Below are 10868 nucleotides of genomic sequence, written 5' to 3'. Positions count from 1 at the left end.
AGGAAGGTGTGAATAAAAGCAATGATTATAAACCTGTTCCTGATGCTCCTAGGAAAATATGTCATAACTGTGGAAGTTCTAACCATCTGGCTTCTTTTTGCAGGAAGAATAAGAATATTAACTCCTTACCTTCAAAATCAGGAGTTAAGAGTCAGTTTGTTAGATACAAACCACAAAATCCTTGTTTTCATTGTGGTAGTTTATGGCATTCCATTTATACTTGTAAGGAATATCATAGTTTGTACTATGATTATTATCAAATAAAACCTTCTTTGAAGAAAGTTTCCATTGTTCCTTCTAGTGTAAATTCTGATTCAAAGTCTGATAATGTAAGTTCTGATAAGAAAATTGTTAACATAAACTCTGATGCTAAATCCGCTGCAAATGTTAATAAACTTAATAAGGCCAAAGGATCCAAGCAAGTCTGGGTCCTTAAAATTACTAGTTAGTGGTCTTTGTGATTGCAGGGCAACAGGAAAAATATTCTAGTTCTGGACAGTGGATGTTCAGGACATATGACTGGAAATAAGGCCCTGCTATCAGACTTTGTGGAGAAAGCTGGCCCAAGTGTTTCTTCTGGAGATGGCAACATTGGAAAAACATTGGGATATGGCAATATCAATCTTGGAAGTGTCATAATTAAACAAGTAGCTCTCGTCTCAGGACTTAAACACAACCTACTGAGTATAAGTCAAATCTGTGACAGAGGTTATCATGTTGATTTCTTTGAAGAACACTGTGAAATTGTGAGTAAATCTAAAGGCAAAGTTGTTCTGAAAGGATACAGACGTGGTAACATTTATGAAGCTAAGCTTTCAACAAGTACTGATGGTTCTGCAATCTGTCTGATGAGTAGAGCATCAATTGAAGAAAGCTGGAATTGGCATAAGAAACTCTCTCATTTAAATTTCAACAATATAAATGACCTGGTCAAGAAAGATCTTGTGAGAGGATTGCCAAACACAGTATTTGCTCCTGATGGTCTTTGTGATTCATGTCAGAAAGCCAAACAAAGAAAATCTTCATTCAAGAGCAAGACTGAATCATCAATTCTTGAGCCTTATCATCTACTACATGTTGATCTATTTGGTCCAGTAAATGTCATGTCTATTGCAAAGAAGAAGTATGCGTTGGTCATAGTGGATGAGTTCACCAGATACACATGGGTGTATTTCTTGCATACAAAAAGTGAAACTGCATCAACCTTGATTGATCATATCAAACATCTGGATAAAATGGTCAAAGATTCTATGAAAGTTTTAAGGAGTGATAATGGCACTGAGTTCAAGAATTTGATAATGGAAGAGTTCTGCAAAAGCCATGGAATAAAGCAGGAATTTTCTGCTCCTGGAACTCCACAGCAAAATGGAGTTGTTGAAAGGAAGAATAGAACTCTCATTAAAGCTGCACGTACAATGCTTGAAGAAGCAAAGCTTCCAACCTATTTCTGGGCTGAAGTTGTGCAGACTGCTTGTTTTACTCAAAATGCAACACTCATTAACAAGCATGGAAAAACACCATATGAGATGGTGAAGAAAAAGAAGCCAAATCTGAAATATTTTCATGTATTTGGATGCAAGTGTTTTGTTCTCAAGACTCATCCTGAACAGCTATCAAAGTTTGATCTAAAAGCTGATGAAGGAATCTTTGTTGGATATCCACTTTCCACAAAAGCCTTTAGAGTCTATAATTTGAGAACAAAAGTGGTCATGGAATATATCAATGTCTCTTTTGATGACAAAAAGATTACTGGTCTTGAAGATTTCATTGACCATGATTAGCTGAGATTTGAAAATGAAGACTCAAATTCTGATACAGAAAATCCTGATAGTCTAAGTCCTGATACTATAAACTCTGATGGATTAAACTCTGATGTTATTGAAACTGTGGAAACTACGTCAAAGGAAGATGCACCTATGCAGGGGGAGCATACTCAAGATCCTACCACATCTCAAGAAACATCAGAACATGCATCTGGCTCTTCAAGTTCTGATTCGTCAAGTTCTGATAAGCCAAGTTCTGATAGTGCTGAAAATCTAAATACTGAAGAATCCAACTCAGAGAGCATAGTTTCAGGGGGAGCATCAGAAAATGAAAATGAAAATAGCATGGATCATGGGGGAGCATCCAGTTCTAGAGAAAACCTTCCATCTGCAAGGAAGTGGACAAAATCACATACACCTGATTTGATAATTGGAAATCCTGATGCAGGTGTCAGAACTAGAATAGGTACTTCAAATGAATGTCTTTACAATTCTTTTCTCTCTCAGACTGAGCCAAAGAAAGTGGAAGAAGCTCTTCAAGATGCTGATTGGGTGCAAGCAATGCAGGAAGAGTTGAATGAATTTGAAAGAAACAAAGTCTGGACCCTAGTACCAAGACCAAAGAATAGATCTGTTGTTGGTACAAAGTGGGTATTTAGAAACAAAACTGACAGTGATGGCATAATTACAAGGAATAAGGCAAGGCTGGTTGCAAAAGGATATTCTCAACATGAGGGAATTGATTATGATGAAACATTTGCACCAGTTGCTAGGTTAGAAGCCATAAGGATATTCTTGGCTTATGCTGCTCACAAAAAGTTTACTGTATTTCAAATGGATGTGAAAAGTGCTTTTCTCAATGGAGAATTGGAGGAGGAGGTATATGTTGAACAACCTCCAGGTTTTGTAGATACCAAACATCCAGATTATGTCTACAGGCTTGATAAAGCACTTTATGGACTTAAGCTCAGTTTCTTCTGGAAAGTGGATTCAACAGAGGGACAATAGACAAAACACTGTTCTATCTCAACCATGGAAATGACTTACTTCAGGTCCAGATTTATGTTGATGATATCATTTTTGGATCTACAAATGACAAACTTTGCAAAAAGTTTGCCAAGCTAATGTAGTCAAGATATCAGATGAGTATGATGGGGGAACCTAGCTATTTTCTGGGCCTTCAAGTCAAGCAGAATGAGGAAGGCACTTTTATTTGTCAAACCAAGTACACCAGAAACTTGCTGAAGAAATTTGGAATGCAAGATTGTTCAAGTGCATCCACTCCAATGGCCACTGCGACAAAACTGGATAAGGATACCGGTAAATCAGTAGATTTTACTGACTACAGAGGTATGATTGGCTCTCTACTCTATCTAACTGCTAGTAGACCTGATATCATGTATGCTACCTGTCTTTGTGCAAGATTTCAAGAAGATCCAAGAGAACCTCACTTAACAGCTGTAAAAAGAATCTTTAAGTATCTTAAAGGAACAGCTGCTCTGGGATTATGGTATCCTAGAGAATCAGATTTTAAACTAATAGGTTACTCAGATGCAGATTTTGCAGGTTGCAAAATTGACAGGAAAAGCACAAGTGGAAGCTGCCAATTTCTTGGAGGCAGATTGGTTTCTTGGTACAGCAAGAAACAAAAGTCAATTTCCACATCAACTGCGGAAGCAGAGTATATTGCTGCAGGAAGCTGTTGTGCACAGATTCTTTGGATGAAGAATCAGTTACTGGATTATGGGTTAACATATTTCAAAATCCCTATTTACTGTGATAATCAAAGTGCTATTGCTATGACAGGTAATCTAGTTCAACACTCAATGACAAAGCACATCAGCATCAGGTACCACTTCATCAGGGAACATGTGGATGAAGGTACAGTGGAATTGTATTTTGTTCCCACAGATCAACAACTAGCAGATATCTTCACAAAACCACCGTGTGAAGCTACTTTTACAAGATTGGTAAATGAACTTGGAATGGTTTCAGGTTCTTTCTCTAAATCTGCTTAGTCTTGTTCTGTGTTATCAGACTTTATGCTCAGTATTTACAGAATTAATCTCATTGTGTATTCTGTGCTTAATTGATAAATGTCTTTAAGTACTGACTGTTGTCTGATATATGTTTCTAAACTCTAATAAGTAATATGTCTGTTCAAGTACCTATTCAATCATATGAGGATAACTGTGCTAGATACTGACCTAGTAGTCTTCAATAAACAAATGATTCCATGTAAGAAGTAATTATTTCAATGGAAACCCTATGACATAAGCAAATTCTGATAATTGAGCTTAGTTAAGTTTACTTTGTATATCTTATTACTAAGTCACAAATTAGAATAATGCTACTCATCTGTTAAGTTCTGATACTAGTAAAACTGCTGAATGTACTAAGTGCTGATAAACCTCACTTATCAAAAGAAAAAGCAAAAAGATCAAAGAATAAAATCAGGTACTCCTTTGAGATCTAGAGTAAAAATGTGGAAGGGACGACCCAAGTGCATTGCTGGTATTAAGTAGATATGCATTAGAAAAGCAAAATATTTTCTTGGTGACTTTTCACACTCTATGATTACTGGAGAAATACTCTGATAATAGCATAAATTCTGATAAACAGTCGTGACTCACTTACACTGAGAAGCCACTGTAAAATAGAATTTCAAAAGATGCATAAAATTAGCAAAAAACAGTTGAGGTGGACTCAAGCATGAACTCATTCATCAGTAGGTTTCAGGACAATGACAGCTCTTTAGCAAAATTTTAGTTATGCCTTATTTTTAAGATGTACTGACGTGAATCAGACTTTACTCTTTGTCTGTTATTTAGCTTAATGCACACACTAATCACTCCATCTGAATGATGAAAATTTCTATGGTGATCTATGTTATTGTAGATAAACAGTCATTGTGTCATTGTTGCACAAGTTCTGAGGACAAGTTCTAGTTACACGTTCTGATGATTAAGTTCTGAAGTCTATAACTCAGAACTTGTATGAGGATTTACTAAGATGGGCATTCCTTTTTCGAGTTAAGAAATTATGTTCTGATGACTGTTAAGTTCTGGTATAGGTCTAAGTTCTGATTTCTCAGTCTATTCCTTTACTTGGCTTATCTGTGAATAAAATTTGGTAACAGTCTCAGTTCGAACTAGAATATGTTGAAGTGGAAGATTACTAGTCACTATGATTAGGATTAATGGTATTCGTACTTGAACAGTCCACTGTTTCTTGTTTCTTGTGCGGTTTAAACCATGATTCCTCTTTCCAATGAATGTTATTCTTTTTTGAAGTCTAGGGAGACGAGGTAGAATTAATTCTACCTGTCAGCATTCAATTTCTTTGCGTCTCCTGGCATTCTCTTGCCTATATAAGCAACCACTTCACATCAGCCTTCCCATCACACTTTTATCACAAACTCACTCTCGTTTTTCACTTATCATCACAAATGGCTGAATTTGGCTGGTTCTACAATTATGGTGATGAGATTGTTCATGTCTTTTTGAATGGAATTCCAACTCCATACCCTATCACCAACATTCCTCACAATCTCTGGATTCAATTTCCAGAGGTTATCAAACGTGATCTGGTGGCCGTTCGAAGAGAACTTCATCTTCATCGTCTCCGCCAGCAAGAGCGAATCATCCGACTCGCCATTCTGTTTGTCGAGAGTAGGAAGAAGAAGATGACTTAATCTCGTCTTCTTCCTATTTTTCTTCAGCATCAGCTTTGTCAGGCTTCTTAGCTAGGACTAAGGCTATTGATGTTATGTTTAGAAGCTTAGGGAAAATCTTGTATAAGTATTGATGTACTTTCCATTTCATAAATGTATTGTCTTGATATATTAATGAAAGTTTTTTTTTCTTCAAGATTTTGTCTCTGAGTTATTTTATCTTGTATTGATAAATCCTGATGGATATTCTGATGACTATATAAATTTTGTTTTATATTAAGTTCTGATTCATTTTCAGCACTTACTTATCTAATTTTTCTTGGTCATTTTCATGTGATGTATTTTCAGAATATCAATGATGCAGTGAAAAATAATTCAATCAGTGATAACGGTTTAAATTTTGAATTAAAACTGTTTTTCTTGATAAATGGAACGGTTTTTCCTTGAAACTAGGCAAATGGGTAAGTAATGATTCCTGTTTTCTCGAGCCCAGTAACTGTCCGTTATTACTGCATGTCTGACAGGTGTCCAACGGTAACATTTTTGTTCAGAGTATAAGTACAACAGAGAGAAGATTTCTTTAATCTTTTATTTTCTTAATATTTTATCTCTCTCCTTACTTTTACTCTCTTTCTCTTTATTTCTCACGTTGGTTTTTTATACAGACATTATCTCAAACACCTAACAGGCATACTTGACTCTCATATTTTTTTCACATGGCACCAAAGGATTTAATCATTGATGGAGCTAAGTTTGTCCCCAACAACTATGCTGCAGTTCTTGATCACACTGAAGCTCCATCTGAATTGCACTTTGTGCAAGATCTTCTTGCACATAGTGAGGTTGGGTATGCATTAACACAGCCTGAATTCTTTTCAAGCCAACAAGTTCTGAGGCTTTAGAGGACTGGACTTTTTGATGATGGTGGTAAACGTGGAACTCCCAGTATTATCTTCCAAGTGGGTGATTCATCCTTTGTAGTCACTCCTGGTACAGTACGCAGGGCTTTACATCTTCCAGAAGATTGTAATTTCTCAATTCCAGAGGACTCAGCCCTTCGGGAGTTAATGGCTGAATTGGGATATGAAAAGAGTCTGTTGAAACTTGGACAGTTGAAACGGGCTAATATCAGAAGAGAATAGAGTTTCTTCTTTGATTGCATCACCAAAGCTTTTGGGAACAAATGTTCAAATTTTGATGCTATCCCAATTCTGAGTCAGCACATCGGGTATGCAATTATCCATCAAACTCATTTTGATTTTGCAACTACTTTAATTGGTTTTATTGGGGATAGGATGACAGAGGATCGAGATGTTGTTTATTTTGCTAGATTATGTCAACTTATTTACATTTATTGTACTGATGAACCTCATTTAGTCAGCACTCAAACCCCACCTTTTAAGGTTGCAAAACGATACTTTAATGACCTGGTAAATGCTGATACTAAGAAAAAAGTGGTTAAACCATTACAGATTCCTAAGTCTGTAAAACAGATCCTGGTAAATGCTGATCCTGATACTTATAGATCTGTTTACTCTGATGTCCAACCAACTCCAAACACCCAAAATCCATCAACCTCAGTACCTACCTCTCATTCTACTCAACCTACCCTCAGAACATATCTCAAATCCTATCTCTCCACTTCATAGACTGCTCAACCTTCATCTTCAACACCTACTGTGAAACCTTCATCTTCCAAGCCAAAGAGGACAAAGAATGTTCCTCAAACATCTCAAAAGAGAAGGAGGATTGCATTGAGAGATGAATCTGATTCTGAGGAATAGGTTTCTTCTAGAGAATATGTTGTAACTGAAGCTGAGAAAGAGATTTCTCAGAAGGATTCTGAAATTGGGGGTTCTAAGCTTCTCAAGAGGCTTAGACGAATGACAGTTCCTGAAACTCCCAAGGAATCCAAATCAACAAGGAAGTACAAGAAACAGAGGGCACAAAGGCCAGTTTCAGATGATGAAGAGGAAGCAGCTAAGGAAGGGGATCAGGAATCTCTGATCTCACAAGACAAGGAATTTGCTCCAGTCACTTCTTCTCCATCAACTCCATCTCAGGAAGCTGTATTTGACAAGGCTAACTCACCATCTGTGTCTCTTGTTGATCCAGGCACAAGTGCTGATATTGATGTTCAACACTTGGTTGTGTCTGAAGTATTTCTCTTAGAAGCTCCAACAGCAAATAATCCTTCCACAACACATATTACTGATGCTGTTCAAACTCCAGAGTTATTAACAACACCTTCTCTGCATCAAGATGCTGATGATCAGACTTTAGGTGAGCATCAGGATATGGTTGTTGATCAGAACTTAGTATCAGATCAACAATTAGAGGATGCTGAAGCCTCTATTGCTACTCACACTGTTGTCTTATCAGAAGATACTGATTCTTTAAGTTCTGATGCTGCAAATACTGGAGATACTGGTGATGCTGCTCCAACTGTAGATGCTGATGAAGTAGGTCCTTCACGACATACTTCTCAACAGACTCTTCCTAAGTCTGAACTGGTAAAGAAGTTTGTTACCGGGGCTGCACCAGTACCTTGGAGTGAAACTCCTGCAGGTCAGGAGTGGACTAAGGAATGGAACTCAGCTTCATGTGTTCCAACTGCAATACATCTTGCTGAGCACTTGACTAAAGCTGATGAAATGTTAAATTCTGATGATTTAAAAACCCAGCTTAGAGTCACTGCATTGAGTTTTAAACATCTACAAGGTCTTCATTCAACTACTCATGCAGAGCTACACAAGATTCAGGAGAACTTTCTCAAACAAGAACAAGTTTGGAAAATTGATAAGGAAAAGTTCTTTCAACCTACCATTGACAGGATTGCTTATATTGAGAAAACTCAAGAGAAACAACAAGCTCAGATTGATGACATTCTTACAAATCAAGCTTCTCAGCAATCGCAACTTACTGAAATCCAATCCTCAGTGGAATTACTTATCTCTCTTTTACTACCTGCTGATGCCAAAAAGGGGGAGAAGGTAATTAAGTCCAAATGCAACACTAACAAGACACTGCAAGGAAAGGATGATGAAAATGATGATCAAGGATACTCTGGAATGGGTAGCGGTCATAGTCAAGGTAGAAGGTTTACATCAAGACAAGCTAGTCACAGGACAAGTTCTGATACTGGGAAAAGAATAAGTTCTGCTGCTGGTAAAAGGATAAGTTCTGATGAACTTCTAGATCTTGATGAGGAAATGTCAAGACAGTTATTTCTTCAAGAAAATCCAGGAATGGACTTGGAAAGTTTAAAGGAAGAAGAAGCTAGACTTAAATTAGAGAAAGTCACATCTAAATCTGAAGCTTCTGGTAAAAATTCACTTCCAAAACTCAAAGGCATTGTGATCAAAGAAAGGACACATACTGAAGCAACGTTGGCTAGATCACAACCACAGATAGATCCAAGATCCAAGGGTAAAGAAAAGGTTGGTGAACCTATCAAGGTTTATGTACCTCCTAAGGAAGAAGAAATTACTGATGAAAAGGATGATCTTGCTCTGACTTCAAGAAAAGTTCTTAAAACAACCTCTGACATGGCTCAAGTTGTTCAGAGTCAAGAAATTGTAAGTTCTGATATTCAGAAGAAGCAAGTAACCTCTGACAGAGCTCAAGTTAACTTGATATCAGAAAATAGATCAAAGACACTCCTACCAGGATTTACTAAAGCAAAACAGACTCAATCTTTGAAGACTACTGCAAGTGGTTTTGGAGCAAGAGTAGTTACTGGAAAGGAAGCTAGAGATAAAACTGGATTGGGAAGTGCTGATGAAAGAAGAGTACACAACACTACCAATGATCCAACTTCCTTGAGTGAACCAGGTATTGGAGCAACTCCTGAGAGATTGAATCAACTGGAATCTGTACAGATGGTTTACCATACCTACTTGAAAGAATACATCATGTTGTATTTCATGACAGATGGTAGGGTTTATCATATAAGACAAAATGCCATTCCATTGAAGTATTTTGAAGAATTGGAGCATGTACTTTTCTTACTTCAAGTGGATGACAGAATAACAGAGACTGCTGCAAACTACTTAAAAGAACAGATTCAGAGACAGAAAAGGCTTTATTCTGTTAAGTCTGACAGCATATATGTTCCAAAGTACAGAGATCACAATGGTGATATTGTTGATATGAAGCCTAATACTGCACAGATCAGAACATATCTTGGTATTAAGGGACTTGAATTTAATCTTGAGTCTGAAAAAGCTTATGTCATAAGACTAGATCAGGAGTTGAGAAAAGCAAAGATCAATGATCTCAGAGCTGCAATCTTTCAAACTGGTGAAGATACTGCAGAGCTTAAAGATGTTAAAAGGAGAATGATTGATGAACTAAGATATGCTGAGAAATGTTTGTTGAAGAACTATCTCAGAACAACTCCTGACATCAGAGAGATCAGAAAATGATGAAGCCAAGTCAAAGATCTACAACTGCTTAAATACTGATATTTATACAGACTGAAGTTGTTATTAGAAGTTGAAATTGGTAAAAGCTTTAAGGACTGTAAGTTGTAGTTATCTAGTCTAATTCTCATGCATTTGTACTTAATGTTTTTGACATCATCAAATATCTGTTAAACTTGTATATTATGTTAATTTACAAGTTGGGGGAGATTGTTAGATATATTTGATAATGTCATGGCTAATATGTTTTATGTTTAGCTTTCAGATCTTATTTGAACAGGATAAATCAGTACTTAACTGTTGATCAGTACTTATACTGGAAGTCAGGACTTAAGGATATCAGTACTTATGTTATCAGGAGATAATCATCAGAAGATAGATATCAGAACTTAAGTGCTGAAGGACAATCAGATAAGGACAGTAGTTGATTAAAGGAAAGAAGATCAAGATAAACATAAGAAGAGATATGCATGAAGAAGGAATTCCGTAAAGAATGGAATACTTGTAAGAAAAGATATCTGATTGATATATTTTAGGAAGCAGAATTATATTCCATATCAATTAGCGATTATCTTATAACTGTGTAGTATATAAACACAGACATAGGGTTTACACTATAAGTGTTATCATTATTAGACAAGATTATTCATTGTAACCCTAGCAGCTCTCGTGAAATTTGTTCATCACTGAGAGGTAATAGTTCCATACTGTAATAGAGTTTATTGTTTCAATAAAGTTTGTTTTCTGTTACTTAAGTTCTTAAAGTTCGATTTGAGTGTACTGTACACTGTATTCACCCCCTCTACAGTGTGTGTGTGACCTAACAAAATCAATTATTTTTCTGGAATATTTTATGTCTCGACGGATAACTGATTTATCCTCATCCATCAAATTGTCTTATTCTTAGCCGTTGATTCTCTAAACATTATCCATCGGGTATACTTACAGTTTGTAAGCATAACACGACGAATAATTGATGGAATTTTTGCAGTTTATTTTTTAAACGTC

The sequence above is a fragment of the Apium graveolens genome, chromosome 3 (genome assembly GCF_009905375.1).
Source record: "Apium graveolens cultivar Ventura chromosome 3, ASM990537v1, whole genome shotgun sequence".
NCBI classification, from domain to species: domain Eukaryota; kingdom Viridiplantae; phylum Streptophyta; class Magnoliopsida; order Apiales; family Apiaceae; genus Apium; species Apium graveolens.
The sequence above is the reverse complement of the archived record's forward strand: the minus strand, read 5'-3'. Positions refer to the sequence as shown.